The 16,513-nt window shown below is 36.5% G+C and overlaps 1 long non-coding RNA gene across 1 annotated transcript; it reads right to left on the reverse strand.

Moving 5' to 3' along the window:
- Positions 1-6,373: 6,373 nt before the first annotated feature.
- On the reverse strand, positions 6,374-12,044 carry LOC127500580 (uncharacterized). The gene is made up of 4 exons (XR_007926361.1): positions 11,939-12,044; positions 10,534-10,854; positions 7,105-7,398; positions 6,374-6,723 (listed from the first exon to the last, which is right to left on the reverse strand). It is a non-coding gene; the product is annotated as an uncharacterized LOC127500580 (long non-coding RNA).
- Between the last annotated feature and the right edge of the window lie 4,469 nt (positions 12,045-16,513).

The raw sequence follows: 16,513 nt of genomic DNA on the forward strand, positions 1-16,513 counted from the left end.
GTTATTCATTAATGAAGGATCAGTATTCTAAAGTGTTACCAACTGAAGTTAAACCTGCCTCCTGGTAAGTTAAATTTAAGCTACAGTTTAGTTCTGGAGTAGCTCTTGTCTTTCTTCAGGAAATCAGCTTATTAAACTCTGGACTAGACTAAGTATAGGACTATTTAAAACTATGACAGCGAAAGCAGATTTTTGTTAATCTGGTTTAAAAGGTCATTAAATTCTAGGACTAATCTCTGTCTGGGAAACCACCTCATTGGTATAAAGGATAATGAAACATAGGTGTACTTCTATATTAATCACAGTAGCACCATTCTGGTCAAAATATCATTGGTGAATTTGGTACAATAAAATCTGTTCATTTTGATTTAATTTTAATGAACAGATGATTGATAATTGATTTGTATAGCATTTGGGCATGGACAGTACAGGGAGATGTCCGTATCAGCGTCAAGAAATCATATTTGTTCTTTCCATATGTGATGTATGAACATATTTTTACTTGTCATTTCTTTACTTTTTGCCTTGTTGCATTTTCTTACTAGTAAATCATTTAGCAAGTACTTCATTACTTATAATTAATGATCTTGGTGCCTATATTTGTAAAGATATTTTTCACTTTACTGACATTGCATTCAAACTTAAAAACCTAAGCTACTTATTGCATGGGTCTCTATTGATTAAATAAACTCCGAAATTGGATGGCACATTAGAATGTTTTTTATTATAAGTTATAACTTCACATATAACTTTCACATATGCAGAAAATGTTCACCCATTCACTATAGTTTTACCTGTCACATTTGCATAAAATTTACTCACATTTAAACATACAGTATAATTAACCTAAAAGTTCATTTATACAGCAGTATGTGTCTTGTATAGCATGTATCCCAGCCAACATAAAAATAAAACCTATGCAACCTATGCACAGTTGATGCAAGCTTTATGCACATTTACTTATTTGTAACAAATCTATTTTTTTGTTTGATGTTTTCAGGTCATAGAATCAAATACAAAATTTCCGTGGTTTAGAAGCATTCTGCTAATATTAATGAGGTTGTGAAAAAGAGTAGAGCGGTGACAAGTGCAAAAATTCTAGTAACACTGACGAGAGGATAACAAGGGTCCTGAATATCTGAGGAAAAGAATAAAATGGAAAAGCATTGTGAGAAAGCAATCAAAAATGTTCTGCATAATCACAACATCCAGATTTAAGATCAGTCAAGAAATCATATGGTAAAAATTTTGGACAGATAATAAAACATTTCCTTTGTTATCTTAGTGAGGATATAGATTATGAAAAGTTATTTACCATAATGATGAAGAATTTTGTTGAACATCCATCCACCAGTCTTCACAACACAGGTGTACTGTCCTTTTGTCTTCCACTCCTCAGCTGATACTGCTACATAATTCTGAGTTTTCACAGAGTTCTCTTTGCCTTCTTCCCAAACAAACAAAGTTTGTCCATTTTCTTTTCTACTCCCTATGAGCCAGTACACATAGACCTGTGATGGAGCAAATCCCCTGACTGTACACTGAAGAGTAAGGTTGGGGTTGTTGCTGCTGGCAAATGCCATGACATCAATAGATGGCATAACTGTGCTGTCAGCTAGAAGAAAGTTAGATGTCATTTTAATCCATTTTAGTGCATTTAATGAGATAAAATAACAGACTGATACATAATTATATTATAAAAACCTGAGCTTTCTTATCAGCACATACCTTGAGTACCACCATGTTCTAATACAGTACCTTGTACAGTAACAGCTGTGCCATTCCCAAGGTACATATGCTCACGGTCTGTAGCGATGCAGTAATATGTCCCAGAATCCTGTACCGATGCGTTGTAGATAGAAGCCTGACACACTGGGCTTTCCACCTGATCTTTAGTCTGATGAGGGATGTTTGAGTCCTGCAGAATCTCTATTATTAGACTCACTGGATGTACTCTTACCCAGGCCACTGTGTGACAGAATGACTGCACCTCATTGAGTTGGCAGTGCATAGTCACTGTATCACCCGATTTCACCTTCACTGATGGGGGAAACTGATAAACTGTACCCGCCATCGCTGCAAAGGGATTCAGACCTCAAAATGTGACAAATTAAACAATATCATAATAAATGCTACTTTGATAGTCTTATAATTTACTCTAGTTTTAGGTACAAACGTATTAATATGCATAAATGAAGATTAAAATACTGTTGTAGCTTACCGTGTGGCGAAATTAAACAGAACAAGACAAGAAAAAGGAGGTCGTGCTGCATGCTGTCTGAAGACTTTACAGGCCAAAGAAGAGAAATGTGCTGAGTCTGACAAATCACACTCCTTTTCCTGTCTGTCCACGGTCGTTTCATCAGCTTGTTGTTAAAAACTGGTACGCATATTGAAGCTCAGTTAGATTCTGAGGTAGACCTGAGAAACTGTTCATTTCTTGTGTTTAGTTTTATTCATGATATAACTCTACCTATTACAAAATTGCATAGATTGAACCACAGTTCACTCTTAAGGCCTTTGAACACTGAGTCCGAAAATTTTTGTATGCGTTTTTTCGTATTCGTGATCCTAAAAATTCGTCACGCACAGAGACCTTGCACACTGAGTCTGATGCGTATTAATGAATCCGTTGTGAAAAAATTCGCAAAACAATACAAAATGGAGTCTTCAAGCAGTGAGAATGATTTAGTTGTCCTCTCTTCTTAAAAAGAGGAAATATTGGGTCCATCCAATCCCGAGATTGCGTAGAGAATAGTCTTTATATTCTGTCTCTTCGTATTCCGCACTTTGTTTGTCATACAGTGCTACTGCTTTGTGCTGTAGACAACGTGGATCAACTTGTCAGATGGCATTCTGGATTTTGGCGTTCGCTTGTACGGTGGCTCTGAATTGTCAAAACGTCTCTCAAAATGTGTGCCACGGATGTGAAAAACGCAGAAAAACGAACCTGATCCGAATTTTTTTTATGACAGACGAAAGTTTCGGAGGCAGTGTGTAAACGTGATTGACACAACGTGAGGTCGTATTTATTTTTACAGTGCGGAAATTTCGGATGCGAATTTCGGACTGTGTATGCAACCTTTAAGGCCTTTGCACACTGAGCCCGAAATTTTCGTATGCGTTTTTTCGTATTTCGTGATCCTAAAAATTTGTCACGCACAGAGACCTTGCACACTGACTCCGACACGTATTAATGAATCCGTTGCGAAAAAAATCGCAAAACAATACAAAATGGAGTCTTCAAGCAGTGAGCATGATTTAGTTGTCCTCTCTCTTCTTAAAAAGAGAAAAAGAAAGAGGAAATATTGGGTCCATCCAATCCCGAGATTGCATAGAGAGAAAGGAGAGTTCCACCTCATCAAGGAGCTGCGTGATTATCCAGAGTGTTTCAAAGTTTACTTCAGGATGTCAGTGGCTCAGTTTGATGCTTTGCTACTGGCACAATCTGTCTTTATATTCTGTCTCTTCGTATTCCGCACTTTGTTTGTCATACAGTGCTACTGCTTTGTGCTGTAGACGACGTGGATCAGCTTGTCAGATGGCATTCGGGATTTTGGCGTTCGCTTGTACGGTGGCTCTGAATTGTCAAAACGTCTCTCAAAATGTGTGCCACGGATGCGAAAAACGCAGAAAATCGAACCTGATCCGAATTTTTTTTATGACAGACGAAAGTTTCGGAGGCAGTGTGTAAACGTGATTGACACAACGTGAGGTCGTATTTATTTTTAACGTGCGGAAATTTCGGATGCGAATTTCGGACTCAGTGTGCAAAGACCTTAAAGCCGCAGTCACACTAGACTTTGAACGTGCGAAATTTCTTCGGATGCTGTAACGGTCGTGATATGACGTCACAGTCTACAGCGTCTTTTTTATAAACATGAATTCAACACATAACTTAAAGTAATACATTCAAAATGTAAAAATATAGAACCTACTCGACTTTACTACAAGAGGTCATGCCGTGACGAATCGATCTTCTACTGGTCGCAGGTCTTCACGTGATGCGAATTCGCAGGTCAGAGTTCACTAAACTTGAACTTTGGAACGCAGCGAAATGCGAAATTTTTCGCACGAGCTTGCGTTTCCAGTCTTACGCATTCGCATGCATTTGAATGGAAGTCAATGGAACGAAAAGTGCAGTGTGACCGCACCTTAAGGCAGCATCTTAGCATTTACCACCACTAACACCAAAACACCCAAAATCAAAGGAAATGAAAACATCAATTAAGCTCTTATCCCAATTTATTATGGTTTTATAACAGTAACCAACTCTATATAATATACAGTTATATACAGGTAGGCATCAGTGTTTCCCAACTTTTTACTGCAATGGCACAGTTTTCATAAGTAAAAAATTCCCATTGCACACTACTATCACATAAAATATAACATAAATGCACAAGCAGGCATTGCAATGCTTCAAATGGCATGTTAAAATGGCACATTATATTAGTTTAATCTGAAACTTGAGCTTGTTTTGATGAACACAGAGATGATATCCTGGCTGGAACTGGCGATCAACACAGAGCTCTTGGTCAACTGGTCAGTCTTTCTCTGTTCTTGTTCTTTATGCAAGCAAGAGTCTAAATCAAAGCTCAATGTTTCTAATGTCTCTACTACTAAAATGACACACTACCACAACAAAATGAACAATTCTTCTGACTCTAGCATGCTTTTCAAAACCTTCTCTTCTCTTCTTAATCCTACTCCTCCCCTGCCTTCGTCAACCCTAACAGCTAGATGACTTTGCCACATTCTTCATAAATAAAACAACAACCATCAGCGGCCAATTTTCCACACCACAAACTGACAAACACATTTTAACAGCTAACACACACATTCTCCCCGCCTTCTCTCTGCTCTCGGAGGCAGAAGTCTGCAAACTCATTCTTTCCAATGACCCTATACCTGTCTGCTTGATCCTATCCTCACTCTTCTCCTTCAAGACATTTCTTCTTCAGTTGTACCTGCACTCGTTCACATCATCAACACCTCTCTTTACACTGGTACTTTTCCCACCGCATTTAAAGGGTTAGTTCACCCAAAAATGAAAATTATGTCATTTATTACTCACCCTCATGTCGTTCCACACCCGTGAGACCTTCGTTCATCTTTGGATCACAAATTAAGATATTTTTGATGAAATCTGATGACTCAGTGAGGCCTCTATTGCCAGCAAGATCATTAACACTTGCATATGTCCAAAAATGTACTAAAAACATATTTAAATCAGTTCATGTGAGTATAGTGGTTCAACCTTAATATTATAAAGTGACGAGAATACTTTTTGTGTGCCCAAAAAAACAAAATAACGAATAATGAAGTAATTTTACACTTACAATCATGCTGGTCTAAATATCAGCAGCTGTGAACCTGTGACCTCGTACATACATACGGAATGACAGCACTCTTGCTTGTGCGATATTGCTTAAATAAGTAATGTAATAATAAGTGTAATGACTGTAACTATATTATATCCAGAAACTGGATATCATGGTTTTTCAAGGCATACTTTAAACCTGACAAAATTTAACATGAGAATTGAATGAATTCTGCATGGGTGGGTAAGTAAAGCGGCAAAATCATACAATCTCTGTTGCACTCTTGATGCATAACATGAAAACTGTCATCTATTAAATATAATAAGATAATAACTACAAAACACATGAATACAATCTAAGACTAAAGCAGTGTGGCACGTCCTATTTAATTTCAACAAAGTCAGCAATTCTGCTCTTCCACCAAAGACTTCAGGGTTGGAATTATGCATCTCTGAGGTTTCACTGGCGTACTTTTGAGATTGAAGTTTTTCCACTGACAAAGCAAAGTGTGGACATTAACCAGTATGAGATGAGGTCCACATCAACATTTTGCTCGTGTGGTGCATGCAACCACACGATAAAGAGGACACAGAGAAACAACAACACTGAAGAAAAGGAAAAAAATCACTTCCTGTCTGTGACCCTGCATGCCACACATAACCGAAGTCACATAAGGCACTCTTAATAGCTGGTTCTTTGTTCCTCATAATTACACTTGCCATTCAGCCACACATGACTGACACTTTATAGGCTATAAAATACCATAATATATAGCAACAAATACCATAATATACGAAATTAAAATTGTTTATATAGTTCTTTTATTTTTTTATTTTTTTTCTGGTTCGAGATTATTGGTGTAAATTCATTTGATTTCAAGAAAAAGTAGGTCAATCAATACATTTGTATATATATTTTCCATCAAAAGTGGACTTTTCCATAAGGTTTTAGAGAACACTAAGGGTTAAAAGGCATACTATAGGCCTATATATATTTTAAAATACTTTTAAAAAATATTATGCAGTGGAATAAACAAAGCTCAGCACAGATTGTGTAAAAAAAGTCTGAATTTATCCTTTCAATTAACTTTGACATTTCACAAAATAACACACACTATTCAAAAAAGTTCTGCAAACATCAATAAAAATCTGAAATAAAAAAATCACAATTACTCATGAAACAGCAATGCCAAACACCAAGTTTGAAGAATAAAAATTTGTCAAAGCAAAATATAGATAAACTGAAACTCTTCGAAGCTATAGGTTTTTGCTTAGACACATCATCACAAAAGTTTTTCGTCCCAGTTTATAAACAGTCACTGTTATCAGAAGCAGGACACCAAAAATTAAACAGAGAGACAGATATATGTATTTTACAGCATAGCACACATTTGATGCATCTGCGGAGAGAGAAAATATGAAAAAGTAAATAAAAAAAAACAGAATATTCAATATAAAGATGTTCATTAAAAAACAATGAATAAAGAAATTAATTATACACTACTGTTCAAAAGTTTGGGGTCAGTGCGATTTTTTAATGTTTTTGACGGAAGTCTCAAAGACTTTTTTTCAGAATTCCTTGATTAATAGAAAGTTCAAAAGAACAACATTTATTTGATATAGAAATCTTTTTTAACATTATACATGTCTTTACTGTCACTTTTTTTCAATTTAATGCACCCTTGATGAATAAAAGTATTAATATCTTTGTTTTTGTTTTGTTTTTTAACTGACCCCCAAACTCTTAAATGGTAGTATATATTTTAGAGATATTGTTATACCATGTCGCTGAAGAGTCTTGGTATAGAGCTGTCCTCCAAACTCCACCACACACATGCACTCCACCTTCCTGTCCCACTCCTCAGCAGTAATCAGGATTTGGTTCCTGGTGATCTGGGTGGCACCATCATTCCCATGTGTCAAAACTCTCTGTCCTTTCTCTTTTCTCCCGTCTATAGCCCAGGACATACGAACCTGAGAAGCCTCGACCCCAGTCACAACACAATGAAGAGGGACTAAAGATCCGGTTGGGATCTGCGGTGTAAGAATTTCGACAACAGGAAACACAGTGTGTTCTGGAAAGAGATTAGGAGAAACATTTGGTTATAATGGAAAGAAATGCTAAGCATCAAAAGACTTTTTTGTGGCAGTGGTTATGTTGCTGTTCAATGGGTTTTCTGTAAATCAGTGGTATTAAAAGTGTGAGGCACATGGGCTGCACTCTTAAAAATAAATGTTCTTTATTGGCATTGATGATTCCATCAAGAACCTTCAATATCAATGGAATCTTTTCATTGCACTAAAGGTTCTTTAAAGTGGAAAAAAGTTATTTGGGTTATTAAAATCTTCTGTAACACTTTAGTATAGGGAACGCATATAAACTATTAACTACAACTTTTCCCTTAATAAAGAATGTAGAATAAGGTCATACAGAATAAGGCATTAATATGTGCTTAATAAGTACTAATAAATAGCCAATATTCTAGTAATATGCATACTAAGTAGTTAAAAGACCCTAAAATAAGGTGTTACGAAATCTTCTTCACACTAAGAAACGAGACTAAGTCAAGTCACCTTTATTTATATAGTGCTTTTTACATTGCAGATTTTGTCAAAGCAGCTTTACGGTGATAATTATTGGTATATAATTTTTGGCTGCACAGCAGCTCTTATAGAAAATGGTGTCATTGTCCAGCTTAAGTAAATTCAGTATTGATTCATTCCGTTGTAAGAATCAATAGTTATTAATTTAGAACATTATTATTAACATTATATATATATATATATATATATATATATATACAGTGGCAAGAAAAAGTATGTGAACCACTTGCAGAATCTGTGAAAATGTGCAAAATTTTAACAAAATAAGGGAGATAATACAAAATGCATGTTTTTTTTTATTTAGTACTGTCCTGAGTAAGATATTTTACATAAAAGATGTTTACATATAATCCATAAGACAAAAAAATAGCTGAATTTATTAAAATGACCCAGTTCAAAAGTTTGTGAACCATTGATTCTTAATACTGTGTGTGGTTACCTGGATGATCTACAACTGTTTTTTTGTTTTGTGATGGTTGTTCATGAGTCCCTTGTTTATTCTGAGCAGTTAAACTGAACTCTGTTCTTCAGAAAAATCCTCCAGGTCCTGCAGATTCTTCAGATTTCCAGCATCTTTTGCATATTTGAACCTTTTACAACAGTGACTGAATGATTTTGAGATCCATCTTTTCACATGGAGGACAACTGAGGGACTCAAACACAACTATTAAAAAAGGTTCAAACATTCACTGATGCTCCAGAAAGAAACACGATGCATTAAGGGGGGGGGGGGGGGGGGGGGGGGGGATGAAGAGGTCCAAATTTTTCTTATTTCGCTTGAATATAATTTTTTTTTTCATTTAGTACTGCCCTTCGGAAGCAACAGAAGATACTTGCATGTTTCCCGGAGACAAATTAAATACAATTTACCTTGATTTTCAAATTCCAAATGTTTTCACCGCCCATCTATTAATGCATCATGTTTTTTTCTGGAGCATTAGTGAATGTTTGAATCTTTTTTAAAAGGTGTGTTTGAGTCCCTCAGTTGTCCTCAGTGTGAAAAGACGGATCTCAAAATCATTCAGTCACTGCTGTAAAGGGTTCAAATATGCAAAAAATGCTGGAAAACTGAAGAATCTGCAGGACCTGGAGATTTTTTCTGAAGAACAGAGCTCAGTTTAACTGCTCAGGACAAACAAGGGACTCATGAACAACCATCACAAAACAAAAAAACAGTCGTAGATCATCCAGGTAACCACACACAGTATTAAGAATCAATGGTTCACATACTTATGAATGGGGTTATTTTAATAAATTCAGCTATTTTTTTTGTCTTGTGGATTATATGTAAACATCTTTTATGTAAAATATCTTACTCAGGACAGTACTAAATAAAAAATAACATACATTTTGTATTATCTCCCTTATTTTGTCAAAATTATTCACATTTTCACAGATTCTGCAAGTGCAGTTCCTCAACAACCATCCATACCGGCGTGATGAATACGATCCTCAATTGGATGGAACTGAAATAAATACTTTTAATGTTGCGATCCTATTGGACTTATGATAGCAACCTGAATTGTAACAAAGCACTGTTGGCCAGAGGAGAACTGGCACCCCGACTAAGCCTGGTTTCTCCCAAGGTTTTTTTTCTCCATTTTAACACCAATTTGCCACTTGTCTGCCACCTGATGTCACCTGATGGAGTTTGGGTTCCTTGCCGCTGTCGCCTCTGGCTTGCTTAGTTGGGGACACTTGACTTGACATTTTGATATTCAACAGTGCTTTGATCTGCCTGCATTGACACTATTCTTTAAGAGCTGCTGTGCAGCCAAACAATGTACCAGTTATCAATGTAAAGCTGCTTTGACACAATCTACATTGTAAAAAGCGCTATATAAATAAAGGTGACTTGACTTGACTTGACTTGGTTCACATACTTTTTCTTGCCACTGTATATATATATATATATATATCGGATATAAATGCCAGTATTAAAACTCGGCTATAAATTTCATGTACTATAGTTACCATTCATTTCTATGGAGAAAATGAAAAAAAAAAAATGCAATAAAGTGCTATTTTTTCTTTCTCTCTCTCTCTTTTTTGGTAAAGAAAACACTCTTAAAAGCTGTTGTGTGTTGTTTTGTACTTTTAGACAGCCCATTGGCTAATATGTGACCCTGGACCACAAAACCAGTCATAAGGGTAAATTTTTTGAAATTGAGATTTATACATCATCTGAAAGCTGAATAAATACAATTAGATACGACTATTTGAAAATCTGTAATCTGAGGGTGGAAAAAAATCAAAATATTGAGAAAATCACCTTTAAAGTTGTCCAAATGAAGTATATTTACGATAAACTTACAAAATATCTTCATGGAACATGATCTTTACTTAATATCCTAATGATTTTTGGCATAAAAGAAAAATCAATAATTTGACCCATACAATGTATTTTTGGCTATTGCTACAAATATACCTGTGCGACTTATGACTGGATTTGTGGTCCAGGGTCACATATTTTGCAAAGTCCTAAGTTGACCTGATGGTGCTACCATGACATCTTTTGTCTTCTGTATTTATATTACTATAAACAAAATAATTCATTAATTCACAATAAAGAGATTATTATTATTTTTAATCAGAACAGATCTCACCTTTTACAATAATCCTGGATCCATTGCCAATGTGAGCAAAGCGGCTTTGCACAGCTGCACAATAGTACATACCGGAGTCATGCACCATTGAATTGGTGATAACAGCAGAACAAATACTTGTCCAGTGGTTGAAAGAGTAATGAGGATCGATTTGAAGTCTGTCAGTGAGGCTGATTGTTGCATTCTCAGGAATGACTCTCAGCCAAGCTACCGTGGAACATGAAGAGTACAACTCCATGATGTTGCACTTTAAAATGACGTCCTCTCCGACCATCACCTCAGCCACTGTCGGCCACTGTGTTACAATGAACGGCTTTGTCGCTAGATGAGAAAGATTGTAATGTTTATGTTATTGTGTTAATACTTCTGATTCTTTCCTACTGGGCTTTTGGTCCCACTTTATATTAGGTGGCCTTAACTACTGTGTACTTACATCAAACAATAAGTACAATGTACTTATTGTGTTCATATTGTATTGCAAAACACTTTTGCTACTATTGAAGGTGGGAAACGGGTAAGGTTAGGTCAGGTTTGGTGGTATGGGTAGGTTTAAGGGTGGGTTAAGGTGTAAGGGAAGAGTCAACAGTGTAATTATAAATGTAATTACAGAAATTAATTACAGTTGTAATTACATGCACGTATTTTTTAAAATATAAGTACAATGTAAAAGCATGGATGTACACAATAAGTGCATTGTATCAAATTATTAATTTAAATGTAAGTAAATAGTAGTTAGGCCACCTAATATAAAGTGTGACCAGGCTTTTGTACAACAGATTTTTGAACAACTTAAAGAAGCATTTCATTTTTAATAGTTGCAAAATTATTATACCGACCAGCCTACTAATGTTTACTAAAATCATACAATACTTACAAAATACAAATATGCAAACAAATATAAATCTGACTGAAATCTATCAGATTAAATATTAATCTAAACCATTGAAGCACATTATTGCATTTAAATAAACTTGATGGTTGTGCTTTATTTCAGTCGCCCACTTTAGACATTCTACTAACTATAAGTAACTTTGTAACTACATGGCAATCAACTCTCATTGATTAACTTCATGTCAACAAACTCAAAAAAAGTTTTTAGTACACTGTTAGGTTAGGGTTAGAGTTAGTAGAATAAGTTGACATGTACTTGCAAAGTTACGTATAGTGAGTAGAATGTCTGTTGGGAGACCATCAAAATAAAGTGCTAGCAGATATTAAAAAGACAGTGTACTAATACTCTAATGATTGTTGACATGTAGTTGTAAAGTTACTTATAGTTAGTATAATGTCTAAAGTTGACTATCGAAATAAAGTGTTAACAACTTGATTTTTGTATAAATTTAGTAGTCAATTTCTAGTTCAGTTAACAAATTGCTTCATTTCAAATTGACTAAAATTTGTTTACCTGTTCCCACAGTGAGAGATACCCAGATCATCATCAGCCAGATACTCATCTTTTATGTCTGACTACCACACAACTGAATCTAGCCTTTCTTTGTCTTGATCAGCAAAAACCTTGTCTTCCTTTCAGCCCTCTGTGACAGGTCTTCTTATAGTAGTCAGCGACTACAGAAAACACAGGATACTCAAAACTATGGGGTGTCTAGCATTCAAATGCAGTGAGATTGCTATCATAAACATTTTGACTGAAATGCAGGACCTCAGTATACTCCAGTGGAGTGTTAAATATGAATTGTCTAAATATTCACAGAGTGACATTCTAAACATGGCCTTCTTCTGGGTTGTTTTCAATATTAATCACATTTTTCTTGAGAATTTTGCCACCTGCTACATTTTTTCAGTATTTGATTTTTTCCAGCATTTTATGTATGTATTTGTTTGTTTATTTTATTACTAATCACTCAGTCAATCAAAGATTCTGAGGTTAGATTTGCTCTAATGTCGATACTGGTAAAGTTCAAAAATAGACTTTTAACAGCACAATGTTACGAGGTGTTGCTGTAGAGACGAGGCGTATTCGGAAATCCACAAAAATAGGGCTTTTATTCACACGAAGGAGAGTAACATAAACACAACACATCTAATCAAACAATAGAACTGACAAAGGAGTGCAGGGAGTGAGTCCAACTTAAAGGGAGTGCTGACGAAGACAACAGGTGCAGGGAATCCAGGGAAATGGCGGGAAGGCTGATGAGGGAAGTGAGTTCAGGTGTGCAGACAAAGAGGATCGTGGGAACTGGAGTCCGGGAAGGCGTGGTTGTAACACACAAAACAGCAACATTCCTTGAGGTAAATCAGCAGTTTTATGCTACTTTATAATCAGCATCATATTTTGCAGATAAAATCATCATAACAAACTAATTTCCTTGGGGTCATTTGACAATGAATAGACAAAAACTTAGAGGGGGTTTAGTGCATATGCATTATGATTTCTAATACCATTTGATTTTATTAAAGTCAAAGAGCAGCTCTGTATTGCATGTGCAGCTTAAAGAGATAGTTCACCCAAAAATGAAAATTATCCCAAATTATGATTTACTCACCCTCAAGGCATCCTAGGTGTATATGACTATCTTCTTTCAGATGAACACAATCGGAGATGTATTTAAAATATCCTTAGTCCTCCAAGGTTTATAATGGTTGTGAATGGGGAGCCACATTTAAAAAAAAATGCATTTATCCATAATCATAAACAATCCATACGCTCCAGAGGTTTAATAAAGGCCTTTTGAAGTGAAGGGATGTGCTTTTGTTAGAAAAATATCCATATTTAAAACTTTATAAATTCAAATAACTAGCTTCCAGCGGACGACCGTACACATACTTCGCAAGTCGATTTGGGTGGAAGAGCAACCTTTGACCCGACGCAATGACGAATGCGGAGGCGCAGAGTAGAGAGCAAAACAAAACACCGGTCACGAATTAGAAGTCTAAAACGAGAATTTTTAAAGACAAATGTCGGAGGATTTCGATATAAGAGAAGAGAAGCTTAAGTTTGTTGCACAGCCCTATTTATTTGAACCATAAGAGGCATCATACAACCTCAGTGGGTTACTCATTTGGCGCAAGTCGACTTGCGCAGTATGTGTACGGTCGTCCACCGGAAGCTAGTTATTTGAATGTATAAAGTTTTAAATATGCATATTTTTCTTACAAAAACGCATCGCTTCGTTTCAAAAGGCCTTTATTAACCCTCTGGAGCCGTATGGATTACTTTGATTATGGATGGATGCATTTTGTTGTTGTTGTTGTTTTAAATGTAGTCCCCCCCATTCACAACCATTATAAACCTTGGAGGACTATTTTTAAATACATCTCCGATTGTGTTTGTCTGAAAGAAGATAGTCATATACACCTAGGATGGCTTGAGGGTGAGTAAATCATGGGATAATTTTCATTTTTGGGTGAACTATCCCTTTAAACGACTCTGTACTGCAGTACTGCAGAAAAAGAAAATATTTGTCCGTAGAAAATAGTATCAAAATCATAATAGAACAGTATCAAATTAAAATAGATTTTTTTTATTGTGATTTTTAGCTGTTTTGGCTCATTTAATGTTTGTTTTTTTCTAATTTTAAATCATTTCAAGTCATCTTGAGGTCTCATTAGAAGATTGCTATGGTCCATTTGTTAAGAACAGAAATATGCATGGGGACACATTGTTGAAAGGATAGAAACGCCCCTGGTTGAAGCGGATTCAGGGAGAGTCATGGCTCTGTGATGTCAGTAGTTATGAGATATTAAGGCAGGGCAGATGTAGGTTCAGCACAGGTTTGAACAGGATAGGGTATTGTGACATTGGCATCAGATTAGGCAAAGAAAATTCGTAATCAGTCATGTTTAAACCCTTGTTGAGATGACAGGGAACTAATCCTATGTGCTCATGGTTTCCTGCTTATACTTTTATATGTACAAACTGAACAGGTTGGAAGGCACCCTGATATCATTTCTTAAAAGACAAGTAGTTTGAAAAATTGATGGATTGATGTTGCTAGCGGGTTTGGCAAAAAAAAAAAAAATTTAACCATAAGTTCTAGAAATTAATTAAAGTCCACATCAAAGAGCTACAATATTAAAATTAATAGAAAATTGGCCCTACATTTTTTATGACATTGGTTTAGCTTAAGCTTAAGCTATTTTCCCCCAAATATTTTAATTAATATCGCTATATATTCAAATGGTTTGAGGAACATGACAAAGAGTTCAGTGTATTGCCTTGTCCTCCAAATACCCCAGATCTCAATCCAGTTGAGTATCTATGGAATGCTGGACCAACAAATCCAATCCATGAAGGCCCCACCTCCCAACTGGCAGGACTTAAAGGATCTGCTACCAATGTCTTGATGCCAGTTACCACAGGACACATTTAGAGGTCTTGTGGAGTCCATGCCTCAATGCATCAGAACTGTTTTGGCAGCATGAAGGGGGCCTACAACACAATATTAGGTAGGTGGTTTTAATGTTGTGTATATACACATGTTGAATATACACTGATGAGCCACAACATTAAAACCACCAGATCCTTAAAGGGTTAGTTCACCCAAAAAATAAATTTCTGTCATTAATTACTCACCTTCATTTCATTCCAAACCCGTAAGACCTTCATTCATCTTCGGAACACAAATTAAGATATTTTTGATGAAATCCTTGAGCTTTCTGGCCTCCGATAGAAAACCATGTTTCCACTGAAATTACCCCGAACAATTTGTCCCAGGAACTTTTTTCCTCTAGACCTATTGCTAGCTGCGTTTCCATAGTGGTCTAAAGTACCATGAAGATAGTCCGGTGATGTAGGACTGTGCGCGACTTTCCAGTTCCCGCTGGATTTTGTCCTCCACATATAAGCTTAAAGCCTGAACCTCATCGTCAGTCCATCGGTCGTATTTTTTAAACTCCATTGTTGATTCGAATAGCAAACAACTCTTACTGCACGCACCGCAACAGACTTTAAAAAACGATGGTTAAAATAAAATGCTGTGTGGAGTCAACCAATCAAAATGCTGCGTGAACTCAACCAATCAGCATGTTCAGCGGCCAAGTCCCACCCCTGAAAGTTCTGGAACTTTGAAAAAGTACTACCTAGCGAGCAGGTACTCTCTGAGGGGAAATTTTTTACCAGGAACTTTCATTTAGACCCTGGTTCCTGCGGTCAAAAACATGCCGAGTACCACCCCAAAGTTCCTAGTTCCTGGGGAAAGTTCCTGCGGTGGAGACGCGGCGAAGTTGCGAGGTGGGGCCTTCATGGATCGAATTTGTTGGTCCAGCAAATCCCATAGATGCTCAATTGCATTGAGAATTTGGAGGCCAAGGCAACATCTTGAACTCTTTGTCATGTTCCTCAAACCATTCCTGAACAATTTTTGAACTGTGCCCATTGTGGGCACTTTCGATGGTAGACAGGGGTCAACATGGGCATTCTGACTGGTCTGCAGCTACACAGCCCCATCCGCAGCAAACCACGATGCACTCTGTGATCTTTCTATCATGGGAAGCATTACATTTTTCAACAGTTTGAGCTACATTAGCTCTTCTGTGTGATCCCACTAGACAGCTAGTCTTTGCTTCCCACATGCTTTAATGAGCCTTGGGCGCTCATGATCCTGACGTCGGTTCACCGGTTGTCCTTCTTTGCACTACCTTTAATAGGTACTAACCACTGCATACTAAGAACACCTGACAAAAATTGCCGTTATCCATATTTGGCCCTTGTCAATGTCTCTCAAATCTTCGCTTGCCCATTTTCCTGCTTACAACTTTTGAAATTTAAGAACTGACTGTTTACTTTCTGCCTATCCCACTCCTTGACAGGTGCCATTGTAATGTTATAATCAATGTTATTCACTTCACCTGTCAGTTGATTTAATGTTGTAGCTGATCAGTGTATATTCTATTGTCTGTTTAGATGCCATGAGAGGGCAGCATTCATTGAAGCACCTCTAAGGCAGATGATGATGACACACTCATGAGCAAATACTTGACACAGAACTCTGAAGCATGCATAATCTATGCATCACAACCA

Source organism: Ctenopharyngodon idella, chromosome 19, assembly GCF_019924925.1.
Source record: "Ctenopharyngodon idella isolate HZGC_01 chromosome 19, HZGC01, whole genome shotgun sequence".
NCBI classification, from domain to species: Eukaryota; Metazoa; Chordata; class Actinopteri; order Cypriniformes; family Xenocyprididae; genus Ctenopharyngodon; species Ctenopharyngodon idella.